The following is an 18,011-nucleotide window of genomic DNA, read 5'->3' as shown; positions in this document are numbered from 1 at the left end:
CCGTCCCTCGCCCAGCCTCCAGGCCCGCAAGTGAATTGGGCCTGACAATCACACCCGGCGACCGGGCGGGGGTGGGCATGGGCAGGCACTAACCTTGAAATCCAACGGAGGCACTCTCGCGCACTGAAAGCGGGAGGGGGAAGTAAAAGGGGGCACCCTCATACCATCAGCAGACGCCTCAGCGGGCAATCAGGCGGCGATCACCGCCACCAGACGGCGTGTCCCGCGAGGCAGCGGCCGCGTGTGTCTGGCGCAATGACAAAGAGGTCCTCAGCGTGGTGAGGGGGACATATATACCCCTCACCCCGCCGGCGCCCTGGACTTGACACGGCACTGCCCGCGCCCAGTATGGGACTCCCAGAGAGTCCCTGCCCCTTTGGGAGGAAAGGGGGTGTGTGCAATGCCCGATGGCACTAGAAGGCCGCCCTTTTGAGTGGCCTACTGTGGTGGCCTCGGGCAGCCACGTATTTCAAGTACTTTTCAAGGATTCCGTTCTGCCGTAGCTGCAAGGATGCTGGAATAGTTGTTTTTGTTTGAGCGCCTCATTACCTCCAGAGAGGCTTGCACTGCCAAAAGGCCATTAAAAGCAGCTCACTGCAGCCAGCAACTTCAGCATCAGAAAAGAAATTAATCTAGAATGTTGCACAAGTGACTGAGACAGTCTCAGTGAGTTGCTTTTAGTTGCCTTTTGGCAGCGCCAGCCTCACTTGAGGATGTGAAAGTGAACAATGATTAGACCGTGGACAGAGGGCCCTGCTGCCTGGACCCCACATGCATATGCTGTAGGATAATGTATTGATGATTGGTCCGCTACGCGCTACCGGGTACTGCTGTAGATCCAGTACTATTTATGGGGTAAACTCCCACAATCTGGAAATTACTAACTTAATCCACACCAAAATTTGCACATGCCTTCGCTATTGGCTCAATAATCCAATGAACTGGCCCAATCCTTTATTAGTGATTCCTTCCTTCTCTCCATCACTGCTACTCTGAACCACATCGAAGCTGCTGCAATGGAATAAAAGCAGTACGATAAAACAAAAGTTACATACAAAAAAGAACAATAAGGAATTCAGATGTTCAGTGCAGTGCCTTAAGCACATATGGGAAATAGTGACCTGAACAAGGACATCAGAAAATCTTGGCTTAAAACCAGGATGCTGGTCAACTGGTTTAAAATAACACACCACACCCATACGTATATAATCAGTCACCACAATAGCTCATTCCAAGACTTAAAATAGTCCTATCCCTTTCTCTTCATTTTACGTGGTTGATTACTTCAACATAAGGAATAAACCGAAATGCAAGTTACATTGTACACTGGAATGTATCACCCTGTGTAGACAACATACGTGCTCTCAAAATAAAAAAACTGAAAACGAGAGAGAACAGATATTCTTCCTCCCCAATGATTGGGTTTTTGTTGAATCAAGAGAATCTATATATTGCGACAAGATAAGCACTCTAACGCCTCGTCAAGGATAGTAAGCTCTATATTTAAATAAATACAGTGTGGTAACTCAGAGCTTACATACAGATGACTTCATTGGAGACCGCACAGCAATGGATCAGAGGACAAGGTTTGTAATAGGTTCTCATCTGTGGAGTTGGGCTGAGACTAGCATCAGGTTACACAGATTATAAAGGCCACGGCTTTAGACAGCATAGCTGTCTCTCAAGTACGGAAATCATGCATGACCAGGTCCCAGACAGCAGAGCTATCAGACATTTTTTTTATTACAGTTGTCCCATTTCTTGCAGCTGCATCATGTGCTCTCAATGCATAATTCCCTCTCTCAAGTGCGCCACATACCTTGTCAGATTGGCGCACCCGCTCCCACAAACCTCTCAATGGATTCAGACATATTGCCATAGATAGCCTTGCTTACACTCTCACTGATCCCGCAACATTCCAGGTTAAAAACGTTTCTTGAAGTTCTCTTTGGTGAGTCACACAGGCCAAGACTGCAATGTTTGGTGTTTATTCACTTTATAAGTTGCTTCAGTATTACTGAGCGATACAAAAGGGGGTGATGGACGGAGCGTTTGAGCAAATCAAACACTCATCCCCAGTCAAATGATCTGGGTTTGATCCATCACCATTCTTTAGCTCACTCAGCCACCCCAGTTCAGACATGGCCATATGCAAATCAGTCTGACCCTGTGCCTCATGGGAACAGTCCAGCCCGAACTGCCAAGCCACGTCTTTCCTGGACCGGAAACAAGCATCCTGGGACCGGTTTCGGATTCATAAGCCTCATCAGCCAGGCTATCTTGAATCCAGTGGCCAACTGAGCAAGGGACTCACGTCTGAGCATACCCTGCCAACTTAGGGCGAACAAAGCGATATAAAAGGGGGTGATGGACGGAGCGTTTGAGCAAATCAAACACTCACCCCCAGTCAAATGATCTGGGTTTGATCCATCACCATTCTTTAGCTCAGTCAGCCACCCCAATTCAGACATGGCCATATGCAAATCCGTCTGACCCTGTGCCTCATGGGAACAGTCCTGCCCGAACTGCCAAGCCATGTCTTCCCTGGACCGTAAACAAGCATCCTGGGACCGGTTTCGGACTCATAATCCTCATCAGCCAGGCTATCTTAAATCCAGTGGCCAAGTGAGCAAGGGACTTACGTCTGAGCATACCCTGCCAACTTAGGGCGTGCAAAGCGATACAAAAGGTGGTGATGGACGGAGCGTTTGAGCAAATCAAACACTCACCCCCAGTCAAATGATCTGGGTTTGATCCATCACCATTGTTTAGCTCACTCAGCCACCCCAGTTCAGACATGGCCATATGCAAATCAGTCTGACCCTGTGCCTCATGGGAACAGTCCAGCCCGAACTGCCAAGCCATGTCATCAGCCAGGCTATCTTGAATCCAGTGGCCAAGTGAGCAAGGGACTCACATCTGAGCATACCCTGCCAACTTAGGGAGAACAAAGCAATACAAAAGGGGGTGATGGACCCTTGCTCACTTGGCCACTGGATTCAAGATAGTCTAGCTGATGAGGATTATGATTCAAAAACCGGTCCCAGGATGCTTGTTTCCAGTCCAGGGAAGACATGGCTTGACAAAACCTGTTGAAAGGGGAAAACACTATATTGATATGGGCTGGGGACTTTAACATGAATATTTGTGATCGGGAAACATGTGGGTTCCAGGAATATGGCAGAGGAGAGAATGTGGGTGGAAGTCATTTTATGCCCACGGATAAAGGGGAGATAATAAATAGTATAATGGCCAATTATGACCTTGGTTTTGCTAACATGCTGTGTTCTCCTAAGGTTGATTTTAGCCCCACTTTTTTAGCTAGGGGGCTTCAATCTGTCATTGACTTCATCATTGTACCGAACTGATTCTCTAACTGTGTGGAGGACTTTGAGATTCCCATAATTGGACTGAGTGACCAACTTCCCCTGAGTGTGTCTATAAGCACCGCTGAGTTTAATAGTGCCACTACGATTGAGTCCCTGACCTGGACACAAGACATCTCAATAGCACAACAAAACAGACTGGCACTGAAATGGAGCATTGCGGACCCAGATAAGAAATCAAAAGAAATTGTAACTAAGGCTTTTAGACACATTATGGCATGTCTAGATGAGGATTCCTGAAATGACCAGATTCTGAAGGCTTTTAGTAATATCACAAGCATTATCCAGGAGATGTTAACTAGACCACATAGTAATAAGAGTAATAAAGGGATGGGATGTTTTGACTCTCGGTGCACCAAGGATTATACTGCCTTTAAGGTTGCCCTAAGTAATAAACCAAGGGAACATGATGTAATAAGAAAATGTAGGCAAACATACACCCAGGTAAGACGCCAAAGAAAGAAGGAAATTAAAGATCTAGCATGGCAGGACTTGCTGAGGGCCTCACAGTGTAGAGACTTCAGATCGTTTTGGCAGGCAGTTAATGCACCTTTCTTTACTGCAAAGGAGGCAGCAAAGATAGAAATTGCCATATACGAAAAATCCTGGATTGATTTCTTCTCCAAGGTCTATTCAAATACACAAGAGGTCCTCACGGATGAGGACGGGGATAGCGAGTATCCCTCATCAGAGGGTGGCCACGAACCAATAGCCATGGAGATTTCCCTTGAGGAAGTACGGTTAGCATTAAATGCCAGTAAAAATAACAAAGCCCCGGGTCCAGATGGGATCCCTAATGACATTTATAAAATGAATGCTGACCTATGGGCCCCACTTTGTACACGGGTCCTTGAGGCCTGTTGTGCAAAAGGTTTCATTAGTACATGGTCAGAATCGGTCATAATACCTATTTACAAAAAGGGGGACAGGGAGAGCCCATCTAATTATAGACCCATATCTCTTTTAGACTCCCTTATGAAAATGGTAGGGCGAGTGGTTTTAAATAAAATGTAAATATGGGCGGAGGAGCATGGCATATTAAGCCCTGTACAGTACGGCTTCCGGGAAGGGATGGGGACCGTAGAGCAGGTCCTAAACTTTGTATTGCTACAAGCAAAATATACTCGGGCCAAAGAGGGATGTCTATACGCAATTTTTGTCGACCTCTCTGCTGCCTTCGATTGCGTAGTGCATACAAAACTGTCGCAAATCTTGGAGGAGATAAATGTTGACCCTGCCATTGTACTTTTTCTTCGCTAGCTCTATTCAGGGGCAACTGCTAAAGTAAGACATGGGCTGAGGGGGGAGTGCACGGGCCGTTCAGAATAGAAAAGGGTGTAAGACAAGGATGCGTGTTGGCACCATTCCATTTCTCCCTCTACACGAATAATCTTGAGGCTGAATTGAGGGCCAGTAAAATCGACTCCCCAAGGTACGGCAATAAGCAAATTGTCTCACTCTTGTATGCGGACGACGCAGTTTTGATGGCAAGAACGAAGGTGAGCACTCAGAAGGCCCTTACAAAATATGTAGAATTTATGGAGGTCAGGGGACTAAAAATTAACGTGAAGAAATCGTATGTAATGTGCTGTGGTAAAGGTCGGGCTACCTGTAAACATCTTAAAGTGCCAGGACTAGAAATTGAACATACTAAAACCTTCCCATATTTGGGGGTTTTAATCTATGTTTCAGGTACCTGGGGGCATGAGGTTAAGAATAGGACCTTATCTTTTATACGATCTATAGCGGCGTTGAAGAACTTTTCCATCAAATTAGGTAAAAGACCCCCCCAAAATCATGTTAAAGATCTATGTGGCCAAATGCAGGAGCATTGCATTATATGGGGCAGGGATCTGGGGGTATCAGGATACATCACCCTTGCAAATAGTTGAAAATAATTTCTTCAGATACCTGCTAGCACTCCCAAAGGGCACGTTTGTTTTTAATTGTCATGCGGAATTAGGGATGGATCATATCACACATCTAATAAAATTGCAACCTATTCTGCTTTGGCGCATAGTATGGGGGTTATATGACGTTACCACGAATTCCGTTGCAACGCATGCCTTTTCCACGCATGCGTTACCACGGAATTCGTTTTCCCCTCATCATCTTTACCACGTCGCTCTTACGTCGTAAAGAGGAAGCGGAAGTTTATTCCGCTTCCTCTCTTACGACGCTGTTTTCTTCGGCACGTCAGGATTGTTTTTTTATGGGGGGGAGACCCTGAGGTAATATAAATTTTATGGTCATGTTGTGTTCCCTAGCGAGTACCCCACCGACTCCATGTACGAGTTAAAAGTGCATGTAACTTCCCTCCTGTACCAGCTATGAAGACGCAAATACATTTGCGTCCAACGTTAACTTGTCCTCTTTCAGACCCACCATGAATGGGTTTGATGGTCCGTTCCTAAGTATGCTATGCCAACGTCTTTTTGAAGTGTACTCCTACGTTTTTCAGCCTGGCTGAAAGTAGGCCCTGAATCTCTGCCACCGAGCCTCTTTTCTGGCTTCTGACTGCGAGGGCCTCTGCCCAAGCAGCCCCCGTACCCGTGAACTCTGACTTACTTCTAGCGCGGCCCTCCGTGCTCAGCTCAGCCTGCTGCCTGCCAAGATTGACTATAACCTTCGAGTTATCTGTTTTCCTCCCCGAAGATACATTCCAGCCTGCTAGCTTCAGTAAACATCCTTCCTCAGCTACAGGGCTAAAGGGCCGACCTGTCTTTATGCAAGTAATTCATAGCCTCTGTTGCCATGCTTCCATGGAAGGCCCCATGCCCCCACGCTTCTCATACAGACACTCAGGCGCTTATACACGCACTCACAGCAAGTATAGAATAGCTTCTGCTCTAGAGACCTTTCTGCCCAGATAGCTTAGTTCCTAAACATCAGATATCAGATATGATAGAAGCACAAGTTGATCTGACATGCCAGACTTCTGTCTCTTTCCGCCAGTGTAAATGTCAAGTCCCCTGCACCCCGTCTATCACACGTCATGCAGCTGCGCGCGCATCCAAGCTTCCGATTTCTGCTGACATTGCAACATTCTGTTAGCACCACCCCTTGGTGCCACCCACTTGCGTCACCTATCAGTGACGTTTCTAGCACACACCCTAGTTCACGCCTAGTTTACGCCTCTTGATGATGTACTAGCACCACGTGTATACTGTTATCTTGTCTTCTCTCAGCTGTTACGCCTCTTACATTGAACATTATGATGTAAATCAAGTATATAAGCTATGTATTGTCAATAAACGACGGCGCGCTCATCTATCCCTTCTGACATCCTGTGTGGTGGTCAGAACATGATATCCTGATTCCTTTATGAGGAATAAAACCCTTAGAAACTCTTACACCACGGACTCTGTTTTCCTTCATTTCGATTGAGTTATTATTGATTAAGTACTTATCTGCATAGAAATTAAGAGAGTAAATTAATTATTTACATCATTTTGGCGCCCGAATAGGGACCCCTCCCCCACCTCACGCGCCGGAAGGTGCGTTGCAATCCGTGTCCCCTGCCATCAGTTAGACGGACCACACGTGTACTGGCAGGATTTCCTGCATCCCCCTCTGGCACACGGAGGTGACGAAGACTGCGATCAGTGCCCAGACGAGGCGGTGAGGAGTGCGGAGGATCCCGACCAGAGCCCAGCCGAAGGAAGCAAGGTCCGAGGTGTGAAGAGGCCCACCAGTTTTCCGAAGTTTTCCGAAGTTTTCCGAAGTTTTCCGAAGTTTTCCGAAGTTTTCCGAAGTTCCGAGTCGAGTCCAGTCGAGTTTTCCGAGGCCTTCTGTTTTCCGTGCTTCCCGGTGAGTACCATTGCTGGGTCGTATCTAGACGGGTTTGGGTACGCAAGTCCGGTCTGCACTGTTTTTAGGCAGTGTATCTGTACTGTTTAGCAGTATATAAAGTATTCCGAATTTCTGCACTGTTACAGCAGTGTATCTGTATCGTTGAGCGGTACATTCAGAGTAGGGGGAAGTTAGCTATGTCTTTAAATGTTTCATGTGATTAATGTCGTGGTATGAATGTGATTGTTTTTGTGCATTATTGTGTTTTTTTTTGTTTAAATAGTTACAGGCGAAATTAAGTATTAAGGATCAAGCATTTCAGTATCAAGTAGGCACAATGCCGTTTTTTAACAAATTAAAGCAGATAGGAACTAGGAAAGGGATGTTAGAGGAAGAGATTCCAATCCCCCCTAGGGACACTCCAGGTAATTTCATGTATAATAAGCATGGCATAGACGCCATCTTGTATCTAGAGTTATGGACAGATTATACCAAGCACCTAGAGGAAAGATACCGATGGCCAGTTAACGGAACATGGGATGCCGAGTGCATCATAAAGGTAGAAGAAATATTACGGAAAAAGAAAGCTAGACAATCTCAGAAAGACGCCATAGAATTTTGGCGTAAGGAATCACGTAAGCGTGCTGATAGAGCACTCCGTAGAGAAGACAGGCTTAAAGAATCAGAAAAGGCCCAAGAAAACGAATTAGTTACTGAGGGAATTCGAGTAAAAGTAGAACAAATAGATCGTATCCAAAATGGCAAAGTGAACAACATGTATCTTTTGGCCGATGGTACCCCTGACGCCATTTCAGAAATACCGAAAAATTTGCCGTCACCATTAGTTCCAACTAAAGTAATGCATAAGACTACTAAAGACATATTCCTAAATTCATATCTCGAAGATGTAGCGCCAGCTTACACCAATCTGCCTGTTCGTGCCCTGCCTACTGACAGGGCCGGGGGTGGTACTGCCCCCCAAGATCACTCTCAGCCGACACCGAAAAAGACTAGTTCCGTTCCGCCAGCTCCGCCACTTCCCTCACCTAAAACTGATCTGCCGAAACCACTTCAATCAGATCCTACTAAAAGACAAATTCAGATACTGACTACACACAGAGATAATGCCCAAGTTTCCGCTTCAGGAGGTGCGACCGCGGGTCTCCAGACCCCGCCACCGACTCACAGATTAAATCTCAGAGGTATGCAGAGTCCTCTTACGCACAGATCCCCCCGTTCTTCTAATTCATCCCGTCTTGATGCACTAAAAGAAAATATGTCAGTTTGTAGATATGATCCAGAACCTGGACAGGACGACTTAATGATATTAGCGTCTTTACGGTTAAGATCTGCTACTGATAGTTTGTTATGTTATGCAGGAATGAAGGAGCGCCTAGATAGAATATATGAGTTCGTTCAAACGGGAAAGGACCCCGACAGTATTAAGGATGCCCTGGAGAAACAGAAAGTTAACATGCAAGCACTGATACTACGATTTTTCATAAATTGTCTAATAAGAGAACGAGACAGGCCCGGAACAGATCAGAGTGAATTAGATGCATTGAACAAGTGGGGTCAAAATATAGCTGATGGAAAACATGACAGACAAAATTGCATAGAGGCCATGTATAAAAAGATTAAGAAAGCAGTGATAGCAGTACACGAGAAAGAGAAAGAAAAGGCTCCCTCCGAGGAGGAAGAAGAATCTGAAGAACTAGAACCGACTACAAGCACTATAGCATATGTAGGTAAGGGAACTTATCTTAGGAAGGGTATCCGTCCAGAAAGCAAGAGAGTTTTCTTCTCTGCCTTAACGAATCCGAATTCTGCTGAGCATCAGTTCCAGGAAACTGATAAACGGCTTCGAGATCGAGTGGGGTACCATGTACTCAATTCTATGGATGAACAAGAATTAGCCCGATCAGCGGTATCATGGGCCGAAAATGCAGACATATATAATGATGACACCGTAGCACAGACATTTCTGAACCTCTCCCCCGACGAACAGAAATTAGCAGGGGTATATATGATTCAGCACCTTCTCATTAAGTACAGAAAACATTATTCCGATCCAGGTCCCTTACATGAGACACTAGAAGCACTACTGATGGATAGATGGAGAGGCCTAAGCACTAAATTAGTTCAAATAATTCTAGAACAACGACGCAGATATGATACCTTTGTAAGTCCTGAATATGTCCCCGCCCCACCTCCAGAAAGGAAAATGTACCATATGCAGTGCGGGGGTGGTATTGAAAGTCAGAACCCCTTACGAGAAGTACACCCTGTTATGGGTGAGGACAAGGTTTTGAAACGCGTGTATGTGCACACGCCTCTGACTAAATTAGAACTGTTAGAAATGAAGAAATTAGTACCATGCCATGATAAAGACCCTGCAGGTTTCCATAGAGAGCTTAAAGACATGTTATTAATGGGGGACTACACATATGATGATATCATGAAAATGTTGAAAGTATTATTGCCTACGGGTATATTCGAGAAATTAAAGGAAAAGGAATGGGAGGTGGGAGACACAAAGATTGCCTGGGCAGAAATAGAAGACGAAGAGAAAAAACGGGTTCCAGGGTTAGGCCTTGGGGACAAAACTAAAGCATTACCAGGTTTGATAGTACAGGTCCTGCCCAGATTATTGACAACTAGAAAGGAGGATTGGGATGCAATCTCGTCCTGTAAACAGAAACATGATGAAGATACTAGCGACTTTTATTCAAGATTCGAGAAATGTTTTATTATCAATAGTGGCCTCCAGCCAAGTAGCGAGTCGTACCCACATCTTTTTGTATCAAAGTTAGTCGAGAATTCCCTACCGTTAGTTAAAAATAGAGTGTATAAAGTCGAGAGTACATGGCAAGCAAATACGCCATCCCAGATGTTACAAATGTTACAATATCACCAGAATAGAATTAGGGAAGAACAAGATCAGGAACAGAAGCGCATGAAAGACACGAAAATGAAAATGTTAGTAGCCCAGACGGTCCCATCCGACAGTCACAGGAAAGGTACGACCCAGACAAGTCACGCTGCAGCTCCTGTTAAAGGGACATGCAATTATTGCAAGCAGCCAGGTCACTACGTACACGAATGTGCAGTTCTGAAACATAACATAGCGACAGGTAAAACTAAAGAGAGACCGCATCCGCCTAGACAAGACCATAACCAGCATCAGTCTACACAGAATACACAGCCCATGCATGCATCTGCACAGACAGCACAGACCGTAGCAGTACCACAGCCACAGCCCATTGCTGCAACTCAGCAAGTCTCACAACAGATGTACCAGTATGCCCAGTCTGCTTACCCCGAATATTCCCGATATACATGAAACAGCCTAGAGAGGGAAGGTGGCTTGCCTCTTATCGAGATTCCTGTAGATCAAGAAGGTCCTTATGTACACAGTCAAGTATTGGGGAAAGATAGAAAGTTTTTAATTGACACAGGGGCAAGTCGCACTACAATAAGTCATGACGAAGTTCCAGGGGCACCCCTCTCAGGCTCACAAAATGTTTCCCTTGGTTTTTCAGGACAACCTATTGTAAATGAAGTATCAGAACCAGTTCCCCTGGCTGTGGGTCCATTATCACGCGTTACAGACCTGTTACTAACAAAATCATGTCCGGAAAATCTGTTAGGAATTAAAACACTGAAGGCTCTAGGAGCTATAATATGCTGCTCCCCGGAGGGGGTTAGACTCTTTCTGCGGGATTTCAAGGGTCATTACGTCCTTCGTGAGTTTGACGTCAGATTGAAAAATGTACCTGATTACTTGTGGGCAAAAGGCCCAACTGATGTAGGATGTATGCACATTACACCATACCGCGTTACCCTCAAGGCAGGTGTTGTATTACCCAGAATCAGACAATACAAGTTACCACCCGATGCTGTAGCGGCTTTACTGAAAATCATTGAAGAGCTCATTGCCCAAGGAGTGGTCGTCGAGACCGACTCCAATATCTGTAACTCACCCATCATTCCGATTCTTAAACGTACTGATCCCAATGCACCGCCAGTATATCGGCTGGTGATTGATCTTCGAGAATTGAATAAATGCATTATCCCACAGTATCCTGTGGTCCCCGATATATCATCTCTCTTGACTGCTATTGATTCAGAAGCAACGTTCTTTACTGTAATTGATCTCAAGAACGCCTTCTTCAGCGTGCCTATTGATCCAGAGAGCCAATATCTCTTCGGATTCTGTTTAAATGGACGCAGTTTCAAATTTTCGCGCGCACCTCAAGGATTCACAGAAAGCCCCAGCATCTATAGTCAAGCACTGAAAAGACAACTAGATTGTATTCAAATGCCAGTTAACACCGCTTTACTACAATACGTCGATGATCTGCTGATCACCGCACGAAGTGAGCCCGAATGTGAAAAAGCATCACTGACAGTTTTACATTTCCTGGCCGACAAGGGACACAAGGTGTCTCCTTCGAAGCTACAATTCTGTGTTCAGCAAGTTGTGTACTTGGGTCACTTGCTGTCCAAAGTGGGGAGACAGCTCACTCCCGATCGCATTCAGTTAATTGTGAACATGCCGCAACCCAAGACACAAAAGGAAGTGCGGGCCTTCATAGGCCTCACCTCGTACTGCAGACAATGGATTCCCCAGTATGCATTTCTAGCTAAACCACTCATCCAGTTAACGACACAGGAGGCAGCGACTTCGACTGTCCTCCCTTGGACTCAGGAACACACACAAGCTTTTGAAGAATTAAAGAAAGTTTTATGCCAAGCACCAGTTTTAGCGACACCATGTTACAGCAAACCGTTTACACTTTTTGTTACAGAACGTGATGGCACAGCGTTGTCTGTCCTCACTCAAGACCAAGCAGGTTCACATAAGCCTTGTGCTTATTTTTCTAGTACATTGGATTCAGTAGCTCAAGCACTCCCTGCGTGCTTAAAGTCAGTAGCAGCAACAGCGTTAGCAATAAGACAAAGTGATTCAATTGTTTTAGGTCATCAGTTAACAGTTCAAGTACCACATTCTGTAGAGGTTTTGTTAAACAGAACCCAGACTCAACACTTAACTATAGCACGACTGACAGGTTATGAATTAACACTATTCCAGCCACACATAGAAATCAGACGTTGCAGCATCCTGAACCCAGCAACACTGTTACCTACAGTTATGACAGATCCAGCTCCGCATGATTGTATAGAAATAATTAATGCAGTAACTAAGCCTAGACGAGACTTAACAGATGTCCCATTGACAAATCCAGACCTGACACTTTATGTGGATGGTTCATGCATGAGAACAAGTACAGGAGAATTAGTGGCCGCGTACGCCGTGACCACTGAAACTGAAATTAAAGAAACACATCGTATTGACACACTGTCTGCTCAAGCGGCAGAGCTCATCGCTCTGACTCGAGCCTGTATTCTAGCCAAGAACAGAAATGTTAACATATACACAGATTCCCGCTATGCCTTCGGAGTTGTACACGACTTCGGAGTCCTCTGGCAAGAACGAGGTTTTCTGACTTCCCATGGGGCCAAGATCCAACATGGCCCCCTCATTCAAGCACTGTTAGAAGCAATACATTTGCCCTCGGGCATATCAGTCATGAAGTGTAAGGCACATACTAAAGTCACAGATTCTGTTTCCCAGGGTAACGACCTGGCAGACCAGACAGCAAAACATACAGCACTGACTCACACTCAGACTACTGATGTGACAAAGACAATAGTCCAGACCCAGTGTATGGCAGTTAGAGATCCCGCCCTAGATGTAATTGATATCCAGACACATGCTACTCCAGAGGAGATAAAGAAATGGACTGAACTAGGAGGGATTCAGACAGATCAAGGTTGGGTGACGAAGGGAAAATCTATATGGTTTCTCCCCGACTCAATGGTTCAAGTCATGATAAATACAGCACATAGTCCTGCCCATCTTGGAGAGAAAGCCATGTTAGACAGTTTACAGAATCTCTGGTACAACAAACACTTACGAGCAGCAGCAAAACAGAAAGTGCGTACTTGCATGATCTGTTGTCAGTTCAATCCAGGTAAAAGTGTCCCTGTTGAGCAAGGTGGATTTCATCCTCCCGATCACCCTTTTGAAGTCCTCCAGATGGATTATATCCAGATGAATAGCTGTAGAGGATTTAAGTATGTCCTTGTAATTGTTTGTGCTCTGTCCCGCTGGACCGAAGCATACCCAGTCCCAGACTACACTGCTCCGACCACTGCCAGACAGTTGGTTCGTGAATTCTTCCCACGGTACGGTTTGCCCCGTGTCGTGTATTCAGATAACGGACAGCCGTTCTCGTCCGAGCTGATGAGACAAGTTTCCCTCTTGCTAGGATATCAGTGGAGGTTCCACTGTGTCCGACATCCCGAAGCAGCTGGCCTTGTAGAAAGGCATAATCAGACACTAAAAATCCGTCTTGCCAAGATCTGTCAGGAAAAAGGGGTCGACTGGATAGTCGCCCTGCCCGTGGCACTATTCTACATGAGAATGGTCGCCCACTCGAGATCAGGGCTATCCCCGTACGAAGTGGTCTTTGGCAGACCGCCGAATATGTGGGGGACGCCCGTTCCGAAAAAGATCACTGATATTGATTGTAACATGTTGACAGATTACCTTGCCTCCTTGATGTCTGCACTCCAATCATGTCGTTCACAGGTTGCCGCAGCCTTCCCTGACAACACCGATGTAAAGGCGCATGAGGTCCGTCCAGGGGACCTGGTACTCGTCCGGAATTTCGACCGGAAAAGTCCGCTGGAGCCCCGCTGGAAGTCTCCAAAGACCGTTCTGCTTACCACCAGGACCGCCGTGAAAATCGAGGGGAGAAAGGGGTGGGTCCACACGAGTCACATCAAACTATGCAATGAACTAAAAAACGGACTGAAACAGGACTCTGACTCGTCCACCCCCACCAAAGACTGTGTTGAAGCACAAGACGTTACTGTGCCTAAAAGAGAAAAGACTCCTCAAGAACTTTACCGTATGAAGCTTCGATCTAGTAAGTCAGACAGTTTAATTGTTTAAGTCCTCCCCTAGGTGAATCGGTTAAATAGTTTCTGACATGTATCCCCTAGATCGAGTTAGAGAGAGAGAGGAAAAGAGAAGAACATATTGCAAATCACTTCGTAGTCACTGCATAGTGACACTAATAATCATGTTTATTCTGAGTATTCTAATTATTATTGCCAGCATTCTGCTTCCTATGTACTGGCCTATTTTCAGGCGTGAACAATCTGCTTACAATGTCTCTGCTGAACACACTTTTAGTGAACTTCCCGCACATGAACTCTCTTACAGACTTGCGCTGCGCAACAATACATTCATTAGTATGTTACACCATTCCCATCAGACAAATAATGCTACAGACTGTTGGATATGTGGCCGACTCCCTCCCTACCAGAATTACAAGGGAGCTCTGCCTCTCTTTCCGTACCCATTCACTCACAATGGCTCCTGTGGAGCATGGTTTAAAATAATTAATTCTTTAGATCCTGATATTGCTGTTTTCGATGGGGGCTGGGTTTGGGGAAACTTGAACTTAGTCCTGCTCAACGTCTGTTATCCTGATAAAGAGGGACTTCCCACTCGAATAGGAACTGATCTAGAAAATGAAGTATATGGATTAGGTAATTACACAATTAGCCTTATGATCCTCACTGTTGAATCTGAAACTGCTCCAGTTCTGCCCCATATGTTAGTACTACCAGTCACAGGTGAATTATGTGTTAGCAAGAAAGGTTCAGTACACGTAGGTCATAGTAAATGCACTACTGTGGTCGAGTTCAGTGACCATGGTAAATCGTCCTTTAAAGCTATCAGTCATTCCTACTTTGTTTGTGGTCATACCGCATACATACGTTTGCCTCCAGATTGGGATGGTACCTGTTACATTGCCTTCCTCCTGCCACCTGTTTTTCTAGCTCCCCCTGATTACCATAGAAATACGAATCTAGCACCGAATAGACCCAAAAGAGATATTCCCCTTGTCGACTACACAGAAACGGCATGGGAACAGTACACTGATTTCAATAAAGGATTCTTTTTCTTCCTAGGGCCTGTCCAAAACAGTAAATTAATACGCAGATTAACGAGAACACTCGAAGCAGTAGTGAACGAAACTGCCTCCGCTCTAGGTAACCTAACAGAGGAGCAGTCTGCTATACGGACTGTTGTCCTTCAAAATCGTCTTGTGATTGACGTCATCTTGGCAGATAGAGGTGGAGCCTGTAAGGTCATCGGGTCAAGTTGCTGTGTTTTCATTCCACAAAATGCACCATCTGTCTATCAAGCTATCACCCGTTTACATAAAATTGCAAATCAGATACATCAGAATCCAGGCACCTGGACTTGGTCCGGTTGGTTCTGGACTACGTTAACAGCTTGGGGATGGAAGATCTTATCCTTCCTAGGCATTGGCCTTGTTATAGTATTCAGTTGTTGCCTGTGCCTGCAGTGTGGGCCAGCGATATGTGGACTGTGTGCCACATCCTGCATTGAGCATTCCAGTTGCCTCTCAAACAGTCAAAGAAAGAAAGACGAACATATAATGTTACAAGAACAAACTGATCGATTTATGAGGATCGATATATCATGAAGGGTCCGTAGGGAACAAGGAGGGAATGAGGTAATATAAATTTTATGGTCATGTTGTGTTCCCTAGCGAGTACCCCACCGACTCCATGTACGAGTTAAAAGTGCATGTAACTTCCCTCCTGTACCAGCTATGAAGACGCAAATACATTTGCGTCCAACGTTAACTTGTCCTCTTTCAGACCCACCATGAATGGGTTTGATGGTCCGTTCCTAAGTATGCTATGCCAACGTCTTTTTGAAGTGTACTCCTACGTTTTTCAGCCTGGCTGAAAGTAGGCCCTGAATCTCTGCCACCGAGCCTCTTTTCTGGCTTCTGACTGCGAGGGCCTCTGCCCAAGCAGCCCCCGTACCCGTGAACTCTGACTTACTTCTAGCGCGGCCCTCCGTGCTCAGCTCAGCCTGCTGCCTGCCAAGATTGACTATAACCTTCGAGTTATCTGTTTTCCTCCCCGAAGATACATTCCAGCCTGCTAGCTTCAGTAAACATCCTTCCTCAGCTACAGGGCTAAAGGGCCGACCTGTCTTTATGCAAGTAATTCATAGCCTCTGTTGCCATGCTTCCATGGAAGGCCCCATGCCCCCACGCTTCTCATACAGACACTCAGGCGCTTATACACGCACTCACAGCAAGTATAGAATAGCTTCTGCTCTAGAGACCTTTCTGCCCAGATAGCTTAGTTCCTAAACATCAGATATCAGATATGATAGAAGCACAAGTTGATCTGACATGCCAGACTTCTGTCTCTTTCCGCCAGTGTAAATGTCAAGTCCCCTGCACCCCGTCTATCACACGTCATGCAGCTGCGCGCGCATCCAAGCTTCCGATTTCTGCTGACATTGCAACATTCTGTTAGCACCACCCCTTGGTGCCACCCACTTGCGTCACCTATCAGTGACGTTTCTAGCACACACCCTAGTTCACGCCTAGTTTACGCCTCTTGATGATGTACTAGCACCACGTGTATACTGTTATCTTGTCTTCTCTCAGCTGTTACGCCTCTTACATTGAACATTATGATGTAAATCAAGTATATAAGCTATGTATTGTCAATAAACGACGGCGCGCTCATCTATCCCTTCTGACATCCTGTGTGGTGGTCAGAACATGATATCCTGATTCCTTTATGAGGAATAAAACCCTTAGAAACTCTTACACCACGGACTCTGTTTTCCTTCATTTCGATTGAGTTATTATTGATTAAGTACTTATCTGCATAGAAATTAAGAGAGTAAATTAATTATTTACATCAACCCCCCCAACCCCCCTTTATAATCCTACGTTTTTTTTTTTGTTCGTGGTAGAGACGATCGTTGAAGGCATACGCGTTGGAAAGACGTTTAAGTGGTAAGTGCCTCGTTGTAAACGTTACGCGTAGTACTGCCTTCGTTGTTAATGATGTTTCCCTAGTATGGGCCTCCAAAGCCCTTGGTCTGAATCAGGAGATTATCAAGGACGCCAAGGGCCTAGATAATGCGAAGCGTATTATCTGGTTTGAGTATATCAGGAAAACATTATCCGATCTCCAGCGGCCTGAATTATTCAGTAACCCAGAGTTGATCCAGGATGTACCAAAAAAAGAATTAAACAGGCTATGTATGGCTCATTTTGATTTATTAAGACGCTCTGGGGAGATAGCAAAGAAAACGGTTATTGAACATCAACTGTCACTGATCTCCTACAAAATACAACCATACTTAACCTTGAGTACCCTGGGTTTGGAACGTTTTATCTTGACGAGATTTAGGTTTAACCTATTTCATCGGCTGGTCACATTTCCAACTAAAAACGACTGGTCTAGAACTTTAGCTCTCTGGCCCTGTGATAGCATGTCGCTGCAATCCACCTTTCATGTAGTGTTGTTTTGTAAACTATATGAGACGGAACGCAAAAGATGGATCAAACAGTACCTGAGGCAGGGTGCTTGGAGGCAATGTAGACCCGCGTATCTTAGCTTGCAGCAGCTGGAAAATGTCACTTGCACAATGGTTATGACAGGATTTTTTAAAAATGTTTTAAGAAAACGTAATTCAGTGATTAGCTGAACCATAATGTTGATTTAATCCTATTTTTAATACTAATGTTATTTATTTCTGTATGGAATGTAATGTGTATATATACGTATTGCTGCTTTTATGATTTTATACTACAAAAATCGAATAAAGCTAATCTGAATCTGAATCGGATTTGCATATGGCCATGTCTGAACTGGGGTGGCTGAGTGAGATAAAGAATCGTGATG

Source organism: Lissotriton vulgaris, chromosome 4_1, assembly GCF_964263255.1.
Source record: "Lissotriton vulgaris chromosome 4_1, aLisVul1.2, whole genome shotgun sequence".
NCBI lineage: Eukaryota > Metazoa > Chordata > Amphibia > Caudata > Salamandridae > Lissotriton > Lissotriton vulgaris.
This window is presented reverse-complemented; position numbering follows the sequence as displayed.